Below are 18426 nucleotides of genomic sequence, written 5' to 3' on the forward strand. Positions count from 1 at the left end.
TTTTATTTTAAAAAACCTCATTAACATTATAGTCCGACCTAAAACTCTGCAGAACCGCGGCTGAAAACCCCCTCAATCACCCCAAACTGACGGGGGTACAGGGCAGGCAAAATCCACGACTTTCTTGGTCATGGATTTTGCTGCCGCCTCTATGCGCGTGAGTTTGGGGTGATCGAGGGGGTTTTCAGCCGCGGTTCTGCGGCGTTTTAGGTCGGACTATAATGTTAATGAGGTTTTTAAACTAAAAACCTCATTATAGGGAGACTTCAGAGTCTCTTTAAATACTGTATATACTCGCGTATAGCATAATTTTTAAGCACAAAAAATGTGCTGAAAAGTTACCACCTCGGCTAATATGCGCGTCAGTTGAGCAGAATGGATGGTGAAGCAGGTTTTTTTTACAGGCAGAGGAGCATAAGGATCGTGCACTAGTGGTACTGCTCTTGCCAGCTGGCTCCTTGCTGTGTCCATGCCCCGCATCCCTGGCAACATGATGTGCAGAGTGCGTTGCTCAAGACTACCTGTGTCCCCTGGGTTGTGGAGCTTAGCGTGCAAGCAATGTGTCAGTGGTGCAATGATCAGGGATTCTTCCTGTGCGGCATTTGCTGTCTCATATCTATGACAGCAAGGGGGTTGCTGAGCTGGGCTCCTACACCAGGTATGACACCTGGTTTGCCGGTGCACAATCCCTCTGTGAGTCACCACTTCACAATGTAAATATATACTATATTGAATGAAGGAGGCACTCAAATGGCGTATAAACTTGCGTTTATCAAATCAGTAGCAAAACACGACATGTTTCGGGGAAATCCCCTTCCTCAGGTGTACATGCAACCACGACTAACACAGCAAACTTATGAACAACAGTAGTGCACCACACCCAATTGAAAGCTCCTCCTCTTTGGTCACATGACCAGCATACATATTAACCCCTCAGGGTAAGTCCAAGTCCAAATTAACCCATCAGGGTTAAGTCCATCTTGTTGGGCACTACACATAGGTGTCTACCCAAAAGAAATAAACACCTAAGCATCATAAGTGTAAGCAAACATCAGGTAAAACCTAGTTAATACACAGGCATAACAGCAGTACTATGCATAGACTCACTGCACCACGGATGCAGATGTTCCCTCTTTCCACCACCCACCATAGCGATGACAAGTCATCACGACCTGGAAGAGAAGACATATGACAGCATTAGTTTACAAAAAGCATTTCATGCTAAACATTTCATTCAAGCCCTTAGGCGCAATAGAATCGGGTTTCCTCATCCACCTTGCTTCTTTCTGTAATAGCAGCCTGTCCCTGTCTCCTCCTCGTTTCGGTGGTGGTACGTGATCTAATACCATCCACTTTAGCTGCGATACTCCGTGTCCTCGGGCATGAAAGTGTTTGCCCACCAGAGTATGGCTGCTTGGTACTGATGGTTTAAATCCCCGGATCGAGCCTCTGTGTTCCTGTACCCTGGTTTTGACGTCTCTTGTCGTCTTCCCCACGTACAGGAGACCACACGGACATTTCAAAGCATAAACAACAAATGTGCTATCACAGGTGTACATGGAGTTAATCCCAATCTTTTCGCCTGTATATGGGTGACTCACATGATCCCCTTTAACGATGGCACCACAACAGTTACAATTCAAGCAGGGAAAAGTCCCTCTTTTCTTTGTAAGTTTATGCATTTCCACACACCTTTCAGACAGATCTACTTTACTGACTATGTTCTTAATAGTCTCATATCTATGACCCCATCTAGTGGCATCTTAAGACACAACTGTCATCCTTGTGGCACAAGGGGAGGGGTGCTGACTTTTACTGAGGCACATCTGGCTACTGTGGAGGGGGCTATACTGGGGAGGGGGCTAATACGTAAGTCAATCACTTTTTCCTGGTTTCTGAGGGAAAAGTAGGTACCTCAGCTTATATGCAAGTATATACGGTAATATTTAATTTTCATAAATATTTTATACATTTTTAAGATCACAGATAAACACCCATTATTCTGAAAAAAAAAACATATAAAAATATCAAACTAATACCTGCTTGGGGAGGGATAAGGTCAGGAATTTTGAAGATGTTTGTACTGCAGAATTTACTTACAAAAGTGGTAATCATGCGTCCTCTGTACACAGCTCTCGTCGTGTCATCTGTTCTACATGGGGTTACATGCTTATTTTGTGACCCGTAAGGAGATTCTGCTTGGAAGCCGTTTGGTGATGTGTAAAATATAGAAGATGGAGCACACAGGTTTGCTATGTCAAATTTGCTGTGCAAAGAAGAACATTGGGGTAGGTTAGTGCAGAGGAATTTGTTTTCAATTAAATCCTGTTATTTACAGGGCTGTGGAGTCGGAGTCGGGGCAATTTTGGGTGCCTGGAGTCGGAGTCGGGAAAAAATGCACCGACTCCGACTCCTAATGAATTTAAACTGTAATTAAAATAGAAAATATGATAAAATGTTCTATTTCTCAGATGATAGTCATCATAAATAATTTATACATACAGTAATAGCTGTGCTTAGTCCACAAAAATGAAATAAACCAATCAAAATTAGTTACTTGTGCTGCTTCAGTAAAGCAGTCCCCATATTTTTAAAGTCAGATATACACATCTGATTGTGACTGTATATAAGATGTGTACACAGAAATCTCTTATATATATACTAAATAACATCTATGCTGTAAGTATAAAGCCTGATGTGTAGCCGTGTCACTAATAGAGATGGTCAATGAGATGGAAATAATTCTGCGTTGATTCTGATTTATGCAAATGTATGCAATCTCTTTGCTCATGAAATCAAATAATTTGATATGTTGTTAAAATTTGGTTTGGTGACTACAAATTAAATGGTACCTGAGAAGGATGAAAAGAAAAGTTTTATACATACCTGGGGCTTCCTCCAGCCCCCTTCAGGCTAATCAGTCCCTCGCTGTCCTCCTCCACCACCTGGATCTTCTGCTATGAGTCCTGGTAATTCAGCCAGTCAGCGCAGTCCAGCCGTATTGCCGCTTCCACAGCCAGGAGCATTCTGCACCTGCGCAATAGTGCTGCGCAGGTGTAGTACGCTCCTGGCGGCGGAGTGTGTGCATGCGCACTACGCCAGACTGGCTTAAGTACCTTGACTCATAGCAGAAGATACAGATGGCGGAGGAGGACAGCGAGGGACTGATTAGCCTGAAGGGGGATGGAGGAAGCCCCAGGCACGTATAAAACTTTAATTTCATCTGTCTCAGGTTTACTTTGTTACACAGTAGTACTATACTCTACATATGCACTCTCCACAGAGCTGCAGGGAATCCACTGAGAATGTTGTGCACATTGAACACAGAGGTGTTGTCTATCACCCATAAACCTGGTTCAGATTGTGCATGAAGAATGTGTAATAGAGGAAGAATCATCTTATTCCCCTGCAGAGTACCTGCACATCACTCTTACATGTACCTACAGTTACATTGCCTAGGGCCTGATAGATGTTCTTTGTTCCGGTCTGTACCTTTTACAAGTACTCTTACCAAGGACTAGTTTTAGTCTATGACTAAAAGGAATAAATATGGCAGTCTCCATATCCTTCTCACTTTAGTTGTTTTTTTAAAATTCCTAAGCGTTGGCAGTTAAAGAGACACTGAAGCGAAAAAAAAACTATGATATTATGATTTGTATGTGTAGTACAGCTAAGAAATAAAACATTAAGATCAGATACATCAGTCTAATTGTTTCCAGTACAGGAAGAGTTAAGAAACTTCAGTTGTTATCTCTATACAAAAAAGCCATTATCTCTACGACTTTCAGGGCTCGTTTCCACTGTTGCGGTGCGGAATCGCCTGGATTCCACCGCTGATAAAATAGAATGCGGATGCGATTTCCCATGCGTTTTTGCCGCGAATTCGCATGCGAATTCGCATAGGTGAGGGTATATGCGATTTTAACCATGTCACTGCCTGTGTGAATTTACATCGTACCTATGCGAATTCGCAGCAAAAAACGCATGGGGAAAACGCATGTGATTTCCCTATTAAATACATTGCATGCGATTCGCATGCATTCCACTCTCAGGCTAAATCGTTGGCTCTTTTGTGCGTTTTTTCACCGCTGAAAAAAACGCTCATCACCAACGCAACAGTGGAAACAGGCCCATCCACTTGCATACCATGTGCGAATCCGCATGCGTTGGACGCATGCGGATTTGCGATAGTGGAAACGAGCCCTCAAAGTCGTGGAGAGGGCTGTTTTCTGACTTTTATTATCTCAACTATTAGTTAACTATTTACTTTTCCTCTGGCAGAGGAGAGTTCATTAGTTCACAGACTGCTCTGAAAGAATCATTTTGAATGCCGAGTGTTGTGTAATCTGCACATATTAGAGAATGATGCAATGTTAGAAAAAACACTATATACCTGAAAATAAAAATATGAGAATATTTTCTTTGCTGCTAATCTTCTAGTAATTATTCATAGTACACAACCAATTCATTATATCATAAAAAAAAATTTCGCTTCAGTGTCTCTTAAGAGACGAATTTCATGTTACATACTTTCAATCAACAAGATTGTAATATGCAAATTAGAGGAGGAGGAGGAGGAGTCGGTGGAATCCTAAACTGAGGAGTCAGTGGATTTTTGTACCGACTCCACAGCCCTGGTTATTTATCTGAATTACACAACTGGACTCCACCATGATTGTTGGCATCAGATAGTCTATCTTCCTGAATGTGATTACCGTATTTTCCGCCGTATAAGACGCACTTTTTCTCCCCAAAAAATGGGGAGAAAAAGTCCCTGCGTCTTATACGGCAAAGGCAGGGAATCCCCGACTTCCGAACACTCGCCGATACGAACCGCCGCCATGTCGGGGATTCCCTGCCTGTGTGCATCCTCCTTCTGCCTCTTTTGTAACCCCCGACTATGTCAGCTGCCGTGTCTTAAGTCCCCGCTATGGTCCTGACTCCCGCATGTGTCCGCGGCCCCCCCCCCGCGTGTTTCCGCTACCTCCCCTGTGTTGTATGTCCCCCCGGGTGTTTCCGCCCCCTCCCCTTGTGTGGTCTGGCCCCCCCGGGTGTTTAGCGGCAGCTTCTTACCTCTTCCATCATGCCCGCGTGGACTGCAGACCTCCGGCTTCTGTGTGCGGCTTCCTCTAGTGACGGCTTCTAATGACGCGTGACGCGTCATTAGAAGCCGTCACTAGAGGAAGCCGCACACAGAAGCCGGAGGTCTGCAGTCCACGCGGGCATGATGGAAGAGGTAAGAAGCTGCCGCTAAACACCCGGGGGGGCCAGACCACACAAGGGGAGGGGGCGGAAACACCCGGGGGGACATACAACACAGGGGAGGTAGCGGAAACACGCGGGGGGGGGGCCGCGGACACATGCGGGAGTCAGGACCATAGCGGGGACTTAAGACACGGCAGCTGACATAGTCGGGGGTTACAAAAGGACCATGGGGGAGACGGAAGGGACAGGAGGAGACATGATGGGGGTGACAGGAGGACCATGGGGGAGATGGAAGAGACAGGAGGAGACATGGTGGGGTGATGGGAATATGCATGGGGTGACAGGAGGACAATGGGAGGCACATAAGAGACAGGAGGAGACATGGTGGGGGAGACAGGAATACACATGGGGCAGACATGCGGACACATGGGGGAGACATGGGGACACAGGACACATGGGGCAGACATGGAGGATACATGGGGGACACAAGAGGCTACCATTTGAGGGATAACATGTACAAGATGCTCCGGGAATATGGACGCACCAGGTTTAGTATTATTATTTTTTTCCCTGGATTTTGCCCTCTAAACCTGGGTGCGTCTTATATTCCGGAGCGTCTTATACGGCGCGAAATACGGTATTTATGATTTCGGCCGTATGGAGATGATGATGCAGAACACATGGTCCTTGATTAATTATCTTACTATGTTTTAATTCACAAATCTAATAGTTTTATTTGTTGAATTTTATTTTCTTATGTTTAATTAAACATTCTAAACATTTATAAATGTATTTGATCATCTTTATTGTAAGGTCTTGTAAAATAAATATATACAGATAAAAATGTTATCTACATTATTTGTAACATCATAAGATGTACACATTTTTAATCAAAAGTCGGTGCAATAGAAAATCTAATGGACAAAATGTGGGGAAAGGTGTGTCACCTAAAATCCCCCTGTTAATTGAAGAGAGCGCATAGAGAACAGTGGAAGCTTTTACCTAGTCAGCCATTGTACTCCAAGTCCTCCAACCTCCATTGATTTTCTACTTTGAATTACATCTGAAGCACTATCTTACATAGTGCCTATGTAACTAAGACACATTGTTGATAGGATCTAAGCAACAATGTAATCGGAAAATGTATTCAGTATGGTGGAAATGAAAAGCAAGGCAGGACAGGTCAGCTGCGCTCTGTTCACTTGCTGCAAACAGACAATGCTTATATAGAATGATGGGGGGGGGGGGGGGGGATGTTGTTTGTATGGTCAAATGTTGTAAAGGGAGTTTTCTGTTTAGTAACTAGTTTAGTTAACATTCTAATTCCAAAGAAATACTCAATACAGGAAAAAAATTATCAACCGCACCTGAATATTTAAAAAAAAATATTACCATGATATAAAAATATAGCTGCATATATGTCACTAAATAAACAAATCTAAAATTGTCTTGTAACAAAAATATTTACCGGTATTACTAAAATGTAAAGACTGATTGTTGTTCTTTTGCTTAATAAATATCTTCAATATTAACTGTATAGAGAATAAGTAATATAACATTTTGAATTGAATTCTAACTAAATGCAAAAAATAATTGCATTGAAACAATAAGGTACAAAACTTTCTTTAAAATTAAAAAATGTACACTGCTGTCAGTCATGTAATGTAATCAAAAGGTTCAATTCCAAAGGTAATTCCAAACCTAGATTGCCTCTCTTTCAATAGTTCAGCTGTTTCGGGAATTGGTACTTTGGCAATGTTTTTGTTTGAGTTTTGCAGACAATGCTTATATAGAATGGGGGGGGGGGATGTTGTTTGTATGGTCAAATGTTGTAAGGGGAGTTTTCTGTTTAGTAACTAGTTTAGTTAACATTCTAATTCCAAAGAAATACTCAATACAGGAAGAAAATTATCAACCGCTCCTGAATATTTAAAAAAAAATATTACCATGATATAAAAATATAGCTGCATATATGTCACTAAATAAACAAATCTAAAATTGTCTTGTAACAAAACTATTTACCGGTATTACTAAAATGTAAAGACTGATTGTTGTTCTTTTGCTTAATAAATATCTTCAATATTAACTGTATAGAGAATAAGTAATATAACATTTTGAATTGAATTCTAACTAAATGCAAAAAATAATTGCATTGAAACAATAAGGTACAAAACTTTCTTTAAAATTCAAAAATGTACACTGCTGTCAGTCATGTAATGTAATCAAAAGGTTCAATTCCAAAGGTAATTCCAAACCTAGATTGCCTCTCTTTCAATAGTTCAGCTGTTTCGGGAATTGGTACTTTGGCAATGTTTTTGTTTGAGTTTTGCAGACAATGCTTATATAGAATGGGGGGGGGGGATGTTGTTTGTATGGTCAAATGTTGTAAGGGGAGTTTTCTGTTTAGTAACTAGTTTAGTTAACATTCTAATTCCAAAGAAATACTCAATACAGGAAGAAAATTATCAACCGCTCCTGAATATTTAAAAAAAAATATTACCATGATATAAAAATATAGCTGCATATATGTCACTAAATAAACAAATCTAAAATTGTCTTGTAACAAAAATATTTACCGGTATTACTAAAATGTAAAGACTGATTGTTGTTCTTTTGCTTAATAAATATCTTCAATATTAACTGTATAGAGAATAAGTAATATAACATTTTGAATTGAATTCTAACTAAATGCAAAAAATAATTGCATTGAAACAATAAGGTACAAAACTTTCTTTAAAATTCAAAAATGTACACTGCTGTCAGTCATGTAATGTAATCAAAAGGTTCAATTCTAAAGGTAATTCCAAACCTAGATTGCCTCTCTTTCAATAGTTCAGCTGTTTTGGGAATTGGTACTTTGGCAATGTTTTTGTTTGAGTTTTAGGACCTGGACAACCAAGTTGATGTCACAGATCTATCAAAGTGGGTCCTAGGGTATCTAAAAGAATGTAATTTATAAAATCAAAGTTGCACCCTTTGTATACATTTCTGATTGTCCATTGCCTTTTCCTTTTGGTGCATATAATTTTACACATATGGTCCCGATTTCTCCACTTGTGTGACTCTTTCTTGTGATCACTTCTTGTTCTTTTTGACTGTTGTGATTATATGACAAGACTGCCAGAATGGTTCTTGCCTGCATGTGATCATAACTAAAATGAATATGTTTGGTTCTGTACTTTACCACAGAGCTATGAAACGCTTCTAATGGCCCCTTGGGACATGCCCATGTCAAATGCTTTAGATCTGAGAGAATGTTCTCATTCTTAACAATGCTGCACAGTGTGGCATAGGCAGATGTACTGACATGTAGCCAGTTGCTGTTATCCTCATCTGCACCGGTCAATGGAGGGTGAGAACATCTGTGTAGTACTCTGTCCTCCATCCATGTAATGAACGAGGCAGCTGCGGCGAACAGCACCGCCGCCGCAGCTGCCTCCGTGCCGCTGCCTGTCCTCCCGGCGTCTAGGACACCGAGGATGAAACGTTTGTTTACGCAAAGGGTCACCGTCTCGTGCGGGCGCGCGCACAGACGGGACCTTTATGCTAAGCGGAGGCTCGCCAGCTTATCTGCTGGTCGGCTGACGTCAGAGGAGCCTCACGGCGCCCAGGATTGGCTGACTGCTGGGGGCGTGCCAGTGAGGTCTCCTCTGCTTCTTAAGCCTCCTGGCTTCATTCAAACACTGTCTGCTGTCGTGAATACATCTTGTGTTAGCGCTCAGACCTTAGACTAGATCCCAGGTGTTGAAACCAAGGACTTCACACCTAGACTAGGAATTGTTTGCTATTGTTATTGATATTCTGTGTTTGACTCTGGCTATACTATGACTCTGCTCTAAGCTACCGATTCTGTACCTCTGCCTATCTGCCTAACGTTGCTGAACCTCTGCCTGATTACCGACTACTCTCTTCTGCCTTACGATTCTGCTCTGATTCTGTCCTCTCTGTTGCCAACCCTTGCCTGTCTGACCTTTCTACTCACCAGTGGGCCCTCGACACTGGTGAGGTGTTAGCTTCTCCAGCTCCTCTGGTGAAGTGATTTGCTAGTGACCAATTACTCCTGCTCCTAGGCTGCAGTACTGCCTGAATCGCCTGCCCCTCAGGTGATCATTAGTTGCAGTACTGTTTGTACCTCCTGCTCCTAGACTGCAGTACAGTCTGAATCACCTGCTCCTCAGGTGATCATTAGTTGCAGTACTGTCTGTACCTCCTGCTCCTCGGGCTGCAGTACCGTCTCAATCACCTGCCCCTCAGGTGATCACTAGGCTGCAGTACAGACTTGATCTCCTGCCCCTCAGGTGATCATTAGGCTGCGGTACTGCCCTAAATCACCTGCTCCTCGGGAGATTCTATCTCCTCAGTTTGTATATCTCCAGCTTGCTGGGGTTTTGTACTTAATTATACGGTCAGTGTGCCAATAGTACCTCACCAGCCCCTCTGTTGAGGTCTCGCTAAACTATTAAAGTTACTGTACTCTATTACACGGTCAGCGTACTGATAGTACCTCACCAGCCTCTCTGGTGAGGTCTCGTCAAACTATTTAGTTACGGTTGCACCAAGCACTACTTACTCAACTCCTTGTGCTGCTATACTGGTATTATTGGTGATTCTGCAGATCACACATAATCAGGTATAGCGTCTGCATTATTGGTGATTCTGCAGATCACCAAATAATCAGACATCTGAGTTGCGACACCCAACCATTACAATCCACTCGTATTCATTTATTATGTGGTGCAGAAGACCGAGCCAGTTGCACTTCAGGAGGTCAGCATCATTTCAACAATTTTTTATGCACCACAAGAGGTGATTATTAATTTTGTCAATCCACTTTTATAAGGTTCCATATCCACTTTTCTTACTTGCTTCCCTGATTTGTTGTTGTTCTTGGTGGAGTGCCACACATCAAATTGATGATTAATATGCTCATACTGTTCCCTCATGCACATTTGGATACTTACGTGGCAGTCGGTCAAGAAAATGTTCAATGTCTATTCCATTTTAAATTGCTCTAGACATACACTTTTTAAATCTGAACTTTTCCATAGCAACGGATGATTTGCATTGTGTAACTTGAAGGACTTCTAAACTAATAATTTTGTAAGTCATTAAGTCCATGAAGGTGTAAATACAGTATTTCGCACTATGTCCCGGGCTGTCGCACTGCCCAACTCCACTTATTCTGACCGACCTGTGAGAGATTTGCTGTATCACGTTGTTATGTTCTTTTTGCCAAGCATTGTGAAGAACAGGATAGCACAGTCTTTTTGGTAACGATGAAACAAGACTTCAGTAAATAGTTTCAATACAAAAATGGGAAAATTTGTAAAAATTTAAACCAGAGCAAACAGCAGCTGAAATAAGCGTGTTACCCACAAAGTACCATTTAACTTTTGGTTGTGACTCAAAAATCTTGAATCTATGGCCATCTTCACATACCCCTCGCACAGTAATTGCAGATTCTTGCATTTGCTTACTTATTTCAATTACAGTTTTTGACAAAATGCATTCTTTTGACACTACCTTTTTTACCAGTTCGTCAAGACAAGATTCAAAGACCACAAATTTCTGCATTTTAACGTAATCAGTAAACAGATTCTATTCTGGTTCTTGTTGGGATTCTTCTTCCTCAATTTAATTGGTGGTCAGCATTTCAGAATCTGTTTGTGATGTATCTGTCAGATTAAACTCCTCTCCACTTGATTGTTGCCCTTGATCCGTAGTGGCTGTAATCTCTGAATTGTGTGTTTGAGGGGTCAAGAGATTGATAGTAGTATTCTGTGGTGCATTATCTGGAACTTGTGATTGACCTGATGTAGTATTAGGCTGCATTTCCACTTGTGCGGTGCGAATCGCCGCGGTAAAAATTCGCATGCGGATGCGAATTTCGCATGCGGGTGTATGCGAATTTTCATGCGAAGTCGCATGCGAATTCGCATGGATGACGATGTATGCGAATTTAACCATGGCAGTGCTGGTGTGCTTTTTCCATTGTTTCTATGCGAATTCGCATGAAAATTCGCATATCCAAACCGCATGCGAATTTCCTATTAAATGCATTGTATGCGATTCGCATAGCGGTATGCGGTATGCGAATTCTGATGGCTCTGCCATCCGAATTTTTTCTGCACAGAAAAACGCACAGGAATCCTGACAAGTGGAAACAGTCCCATTCACTTGTATTGCTATGCGAATTTGCATGCGAAAAACGCATGCGAATTCGCGATAGTGGAAATGAGCCCTCAGTCATGCTGCTGAATAGAGGTGGGTAGACAGGACTAACTTGAAAGCCGGCCCTTTAAACGGTGATCCTTCAGGTAGTACATCTAAATTTTTCATTGGAGTAGAATATAAATGAGAAGTATGACCTCCCAACTGTATTTGATTTTCAGATTGAATAGCAGACTGGTCTTGTAAAGAAATTTCCAAACCTAAGTCTTCAGCTTGAGTACTAGAGTTGGTGTATGTTGGAGTTGAGGTCAATGGCTGTCTACATTTGCTGCAAAATGTAGCACTTTCTCCTGTTTCACAAGGTTTTTTTTTTCTGGATAGGTTTTTTTCCCGAAGGATAATACCCACTCCTCATCAATATATTTGTTGTCTGGTACTTGAGGAAAAATAGTGGGCAGAGCAATTGGTTTCAGCAGTTTTCTTTTTCCTTTGTATTCGTAGCTGTCTGCAGAAAAATGAACAGAACATATACAGAACAAATCGTTTTTCTTTCCTTCAAGTATTTTGGATATCATACTGTCAATATCATTATAGGTTTGTCCTGTACTTTGTAGCCAGCTCCTTATTATTACAGGGTCATTAGGGAAAACATATAGAATTATTCCTTGGTTAGATTTGACCAGTGGTGTTGGGACATCCTTTTATGATGCAACTCGGCATGTTTTAAATAAAAGGAAATAATACAAAAATGTATTTGAATACATTTTACCTACATTATATATTAGTTAAAAAGACTCTGAAGTCTCCTAAAAATGAGGTTTTTACTTTAAAAACCTCTTTAACATAATTGCCCCTCCTAAAACGCCGCATCACCACGGCTGAAAACTCCATAAATCACACCTAACTCCCCTGGCAAAATCCACGACTTCCTTGGTCGTGGATTTTGCTGCCCTAAGGAGGCAGAGCTTTGGGCTGTAGCTCTGCCTCCCCATCCCGTCAGTGAAGGAAGACTGAGAGCGGCGGGTAGAGGGGGCCTTCCGCGCTGATGGATGGGTGTAGAGGCAGAGCTGCAGCCCAAAGCTCTGCCTCTATGCGGAAGGAGCCCCGTGATGTGCCCCAGGGAGTTTGGGGGGATTTATGGAGTTTTCAGCTGCGGGGATGCAGCGTTTTAAGAGGGGCAATTATGTTAAAGAGGTTTTTAAAGTAAAAACCTCATTTTTTGTTTGACTTCAGAGTCTCTTTAACTCAAGTATTCATAATCTAAATATAAATATCTATAAACACATTTGCCATGTGGCAAAGCATGTACTAATGTTGTAAGAGGAACTAATGTGATGTGATACAGAAGCTTACTGTAAAGACAGGATACAACAGAAATGAAAGCAGACACATGAGGAGATGAGAATGTGTGCCAGCATGACTCTTGATAGGTAAAAAATTATCAATGACATGAGTGTTAAAAATATCAATAAGTATTTACAGCGTTTTTTATGATATTGAAAATTAATTTCAGTGGAAATGTGTTTCAACAAATCAATCCTTGATATTTCTGCAGCTGTGTTAAATGTAGTTTTTGGACAGGTTTTAGAAAAGGCACACACCTGTCTATACAAGTTCAAAAACTTAACAGTTTATGTAAGAGCACAAACAATCCATAGAACGAGAGCATTTGACTGTAATCCTACAAAACCAGATAATCTTGAGGCACAAATCTGAATAAAGTTAACTAAAATATTATGCGTATTTGAAGGTCCAAAAAAGCATACTGGACTTACATCATCAGCAACTGGAACAAATTAAAAAACACCAGGACTAATTTTCTTGCATGCTGGACATCTATACAGAACAATTTGGTGAGAAGGGCCTCATTTAGGCAAGTGACCAAGAAAACATAGTTCATTCTATCAGACCTCTATAAGTCCTATGTGTATAAAGGAGAACCTTACTTGTGGATAACATACTCTGCAGTAAACCACAAAGAAGGCCTGTATGGTATAATTTCCCAGAATGTAGGCACTCCTTAGTAAAAATCAGTATACTGAGATTTTTCAAAACGTCAGCCACAGTAGATTAGCACCTTAAAGAGACTCCGTAACAAAAATTGCATCCTGTTTTTTATCATCCTACAAGTTCCAAAAGCTATTCTAATGTGTTCTGGCTAACTGCAGCACTTTCTACTAACACAGTCTCTGTAATAAATCAATGTATCTTTCCCCTGTCAGACTTGTCGGCCTGTGTCTGGAAGGCTGCCAAGTTCTTCAGTGTTGTGGTTCTGCTATGAACTCCCCTTTATGCACACTGCCTGTGTGTTATTTAGGATTAGAAAAACAAAAGTTTGCTTTCCTAAAACAGAAAGAATTTGCGATAATTCAGGTTGGAGTGAGCTCGAGATGTCTCCCAGGCACCACTGCTGAATATATGCAAATTAACCATTGTACCCTTAGAAGCTAAACACACCTCCAGAACCGCTGGAATGCAATGATGTGTCAGCTTGTTAATATGTACAGAGCCATAATAATCCAACATGCATACAGACTGTTTCGGATTGTTTGATCCTCATCAGTGCATGGCATGGATTAATTTGGCTCTATGGAGTAGGGCTTGTAAATCAGAGAGGCACAGACTAACCAGCAAGCTCATGGTGACCCAGAACTCATTGGGGTGTGTAAGGGATTAGAGCAGCTTCTCTCTTCTCTCTCTTATCTTTTACAAGCTGGATAAATCGTCCTCTGAGCTGGCTGGGCTTTCACATACTGAAGAATTACAAACAAGTGCAAAGCTGTTTGCAGGAAGAAAAGAGCAGCCTGAAACTTCAGTGCATGAGAACAGGGGGAAAGAAACACACAAATGATCTCTTGAGATTCAAAAGGAAGGGTGTATACAGCCTGCTTGTGTATGGATGTATTTTCTATGTGTGGACATGCTGTACATCAACCTACTTCCTGTTTTGGTGGCCATTTTGTTTGTTTATAAACAAACTTTTTAAAACTGTTTTTAACCACTTTTAATGCGGCGGGGAGTGGCGAAATTGTGACAGAGGGTAATAGGAGATGTCCCCTAACGCACTGGTATGTTTACTTTTGTGCGATTTTAACAATACAGATTCTCTTTAAGAAATCACAAAGAATTAAACTATTTGGTGTGAATGCCAGTTGTCACGTTTGGAGCTAGTCAGGCTCAGCTTATCACCAGACAAATACCATTTCTCCAGTGAAGCATGGCAGACTCAGCATCATACAGTGTTTTCATCAGAAGGTAATGGTAGACTACTCAAGATACTTACATAGTTTAGAAATGATACTGAATGCGCGTCCACGATTCAACATATCTGACGAATTACAGGTACATCTTACAAAGGTGGATGATGACCTTCGTATGCAAAATCAAAAGAAATACTTAAAGAGGAACTCCATTGAAAATAATGTAATAAAGAAGTGCTTCATTTTTACAAAAATTATGTATAAATGATTTAGTCAGTGTTTGCCCATTGTAAAATATTTTAAATCCCTGATTTACATTCTGACATTTATCACATGGTGACATTTTTACTGCTGGCAGGTGATGTAGCTGCTGCTTGATTTTATGGCAGTTGGAAATAGCTGTTAACAGCTATTTCCCCCAATGCAAAAAGGTTCTTAGACAGGAAACTGCCAGGAGTACCATGTTTCTCAAAGTTTCTTGTGGGAGCGATTTCACCACAATATCAGCCATACAGTGCCCCCTGATGATCCATTTGTGAAAAGGAATAGATTTCTCATGTAAAAGGGAGTATCAGCTACTGATTGGGATGAAGTTCAATTCTTGGTCATGGTTTCACTTTAAGGGACTATCAGGATTATAATAATCATAGTGCATACAAATGGCAGATTGCAACCAGTAATACAAACCCTAAACCTAATGCACCACCACTAGTACCCCCCATTATTCCCACACTACATATACCTGGACCCAAACCTCCTGGGACTCCCAAAACTTCATGAACATATCCCCCTTAGATTCCATTTAACATCATACCATATCAGAATTTTAAACCCTATCGCGCTCCCAGACCAACACAGGACTCGAGATTCACATTACATAACAGATTGTCAGCACTCAATTAGACACTGAAATACCTACCACCAGTCATTCCAGTGGACACACGCCTTTTTTTAGAGGGGATAGGGCCACAAACAGAGAGAAAGAAAAGAGTACTAGATGAGGAAGAGGGTGCAGAGGAGGATCTCGATTCCAAAAGGAGAAAGCAAAAGGTTGAAAGGATAATAGGAGACGGCATTTTTAGTTTCATTAGCCATGAATTAAATTATTCTGAACTGAAACTTTTAGATAATGGTTTGAAGTTTGTAGCACTGAGAGCAATGAGTAACTTCCAACTCTATGTGGACGCACACACATTCACGAGGAAATTGTCTATAAAGAAATTCTTTGTTAATAATTCTGCACCTACAACCTCAACGGCCGACATTAGTGTTGAAGGCCAGTATTTGAAGAGTGGACTCAGGAAGAGTTCTACTTTTAACCCTCAACTTTCCAATATACACCACATAGAGACTTTTAAAACTCTTTTAATTAAGGACATTGAAATTAGATCTAATAAGTTTGATCTAACACGCAACATTAAAAGAACTATCTAAGAACAAAAATTTAACTGTCAAAGCGGCACAACAAGGGGGAGGAGTAGTGGTGATGGACACCTCAAAATATATAAAGATGTTAACGCCTTATTGGAGGATAAGGAAACCTATCGTGTTTTCAGAACCGATCCAGGGCAAAAGTTTTATAGTGAATTGAAGCAACTGGTAGATAGCGGTATTAGGAAGGGTCTTCTACTTGAAAAAGAGGTGACCTATCTGATTCCATCCTTCATACACACACCTGTATTATACTGCCTCCCCAAGATACACAAGGACAGCAATAATCCACCAGAAAGACCCATAGTTAGTGGGATTAACTTTATTACTTCGAGTTTGGGTCATTTTATCGATAGTTTCTTACAGCCCATGGTTTTAAACAAACCATCATATCTTAGAGACTTTAAGCACCTTATCCATATTTTAGAGGATTTTAACTTTGATGGACGCTATTTTCTTGTCACAGCAGACATTTCGTCACTATATACAGTAATTAATCTGGAAGCAGGCTTGGAAGCTGTTGAGTACTAGCTGTTACAGAATCCAGAATTTACCACACGAATATAAAGTTTTTAATTCACTCATTGAGATTTGTGATAAACCAGAATTATTTTTTTTCAACGGCATATATTACCAACAAATAACTGGTGTGGCGATGGGAGCGAGATATGCCCCGAGTTTAGCTAATCTGTTTGTCGCAACATGGGAGGAGGAGTTTATCTATAAGAATCAGCATCAAAATCTGATTCTATAGAAAAGATTTATAGATGGCATCTTCTTTATATGGAAGGGAGATGAGAAAACTCTAGATTCATTTATAGAAGGCCTTAAAGAGAATCTGTATTGTTAAAATCGCACAAAAGTAAACATACCAATGCGTTAGGGGACATCTCCTATTACCCTCTGTCACAATTTCGCCGCTCCTCGCCGCATTAAAAGTGGTTAAAAACAGTTTTAAAAAGTTTGTTTATAAACAAACAAAATGGCCACCAAAACAGGAAGTAGGTTGATGTACAGTATGTCCACACATAGAAAATACATCCATACACAAGCAGGCTGTATACACCCTTCCTTTTGAATCTCAAGAGATCATTTGTGTGTTTCTTTCCCCCTTCTGCTCTCATGCACTGAAGTTTCAGGTTGCTCTTTTCTTCCTGCAAACAGCTTTGCCCTTGTATGTAATTACTCAGTATGTGAAAGCCCAGCCAGCTCAGAGGACGATTTATCCAGCTTGTAAAAGATAAGAGAGAAGCTGCTCTAATCTAAATAATACACAGGCAGTGTGCAGAGAGGGGCCTGGAAGTCCCCCTTCATAGCAGAACCACAACACTGAAGAACTTGGCAGCCTTCCAGACACAGGCCGACAAGTCTGACAGGGGAAAGATACATTGATTTATTACAGAGACTGTTATAGTAGAAAGTCCTGCAGTAAGCCAGAACACATTAGAATAGCTTTTGGAACTTGTAGGATGATAAAAAACAGGATGCAATTTTTGTTACGGAGTCTTTTTAACGCTAATGATAATAATTTACATTTTGCGAATACAGCAAGGAGTAAGTACACTTATTAGACTTGACAATCTCCAACCGAGCCACTAGGTGCCAAACACTTGCTTATTTCAAGAAAACTGACAGAAATAGCTATATCCCACTGGACAGCTGACACCATCCGAGCTGGCTCAATCGTATTCCCTGCAGTCAGTTCCAGAGGATCTTCAGAATCTGTTCTAACAAAGAGGATTATATTACCCAATCGGAAGTTTTAATTAAACAATTTGAGGAGAAAGGCTATGACTCAAAAGAGATGATAAACACCAGGAATATGATTGGGGAGAAGGATAGGAAGACTATGTAATAAAGTACTACAAGACAAGCAGGTCGTGATATAAATAGTACTTCGTTCCATTGCCTGCTTATTACAGACTATAATATACAACACAAAGATGTGTAGAATATGGTGACTAAACATTGGCCAATTTTGACTTTAGACAATGACTTGAGAGGGCTCATTCCTGAAAAACCACAGGTAGTCTTTAGAAAAGCACCTCATTTATAGAACTTGAGTTCAAAAAGCACTTTACAGAGCCATAGAGGAATCAGCAAAACTTTGCTTGATATGACAGGTTTTTTCAAATGCAAGAGGTGCTTTGGTTGCCGGACCTGTGTAGGGCAACCAAGGAGATGTGACGACTTTATAGAAGAACTCTTGTAAAAATAATGTAATTAAAAAAGTGCTTCATTTTTACAATAATTATGTATACATGATTTAATCAGTGTTTGCCCATTGTAAAATCTTTCCTCTCCCTGATTTACATTCTGACATTTATCACATGGTGACATTTTTACTGCTGGCAGGTGATGTCAATGGGAGGAGATGCTGCTTGCTTTTTTGGCAGTTGGAAACAGCTGTAAACAGCTA

The 18426-nt window shown here is 40.7% G+C and overlaps 1 long non-coding RNA gene across 1 annotated transcript in view; it reads right to left on the minus strand.

Moving 5' to 3' along the window:
• Nucleotides 1-817: 817 nt before the first annotated feature.
• Nucleotides 818-18426, minus strand: part of LOC137522783 (uncharacterized) — a 73503-nt gene continuing 55894 nt past the window's right edge. The window contains exons 2-3 of the long non-coding RNA XR_011022440.1: nt 2101-2266; nt 818-1172 (exon numbers count right to left, since the gene is read on the minus strand). This is a non-coding gene — a long non-coding RNA (uncharacterized lncRNA). The remainder of the gene's footprint in view (nt 1173-2100; nt 2267-18426) is intronic.

Source organism: Hyperolius riggenbachi, chromosome 1 (genome assembly GCF_040937935.1).
Source record: "Hyperolius riggenbachi isolate aHypRig1 chromosome 1, aHypRig1.pri, whole genome shotgun sequence".
NCBI classification, from domain to species: Eukaryota; Metazoa; Chordata; class Amphibia; order Anura; family Hyperoliidae; genus Hyperolius; species Hyperolius riggenbachi.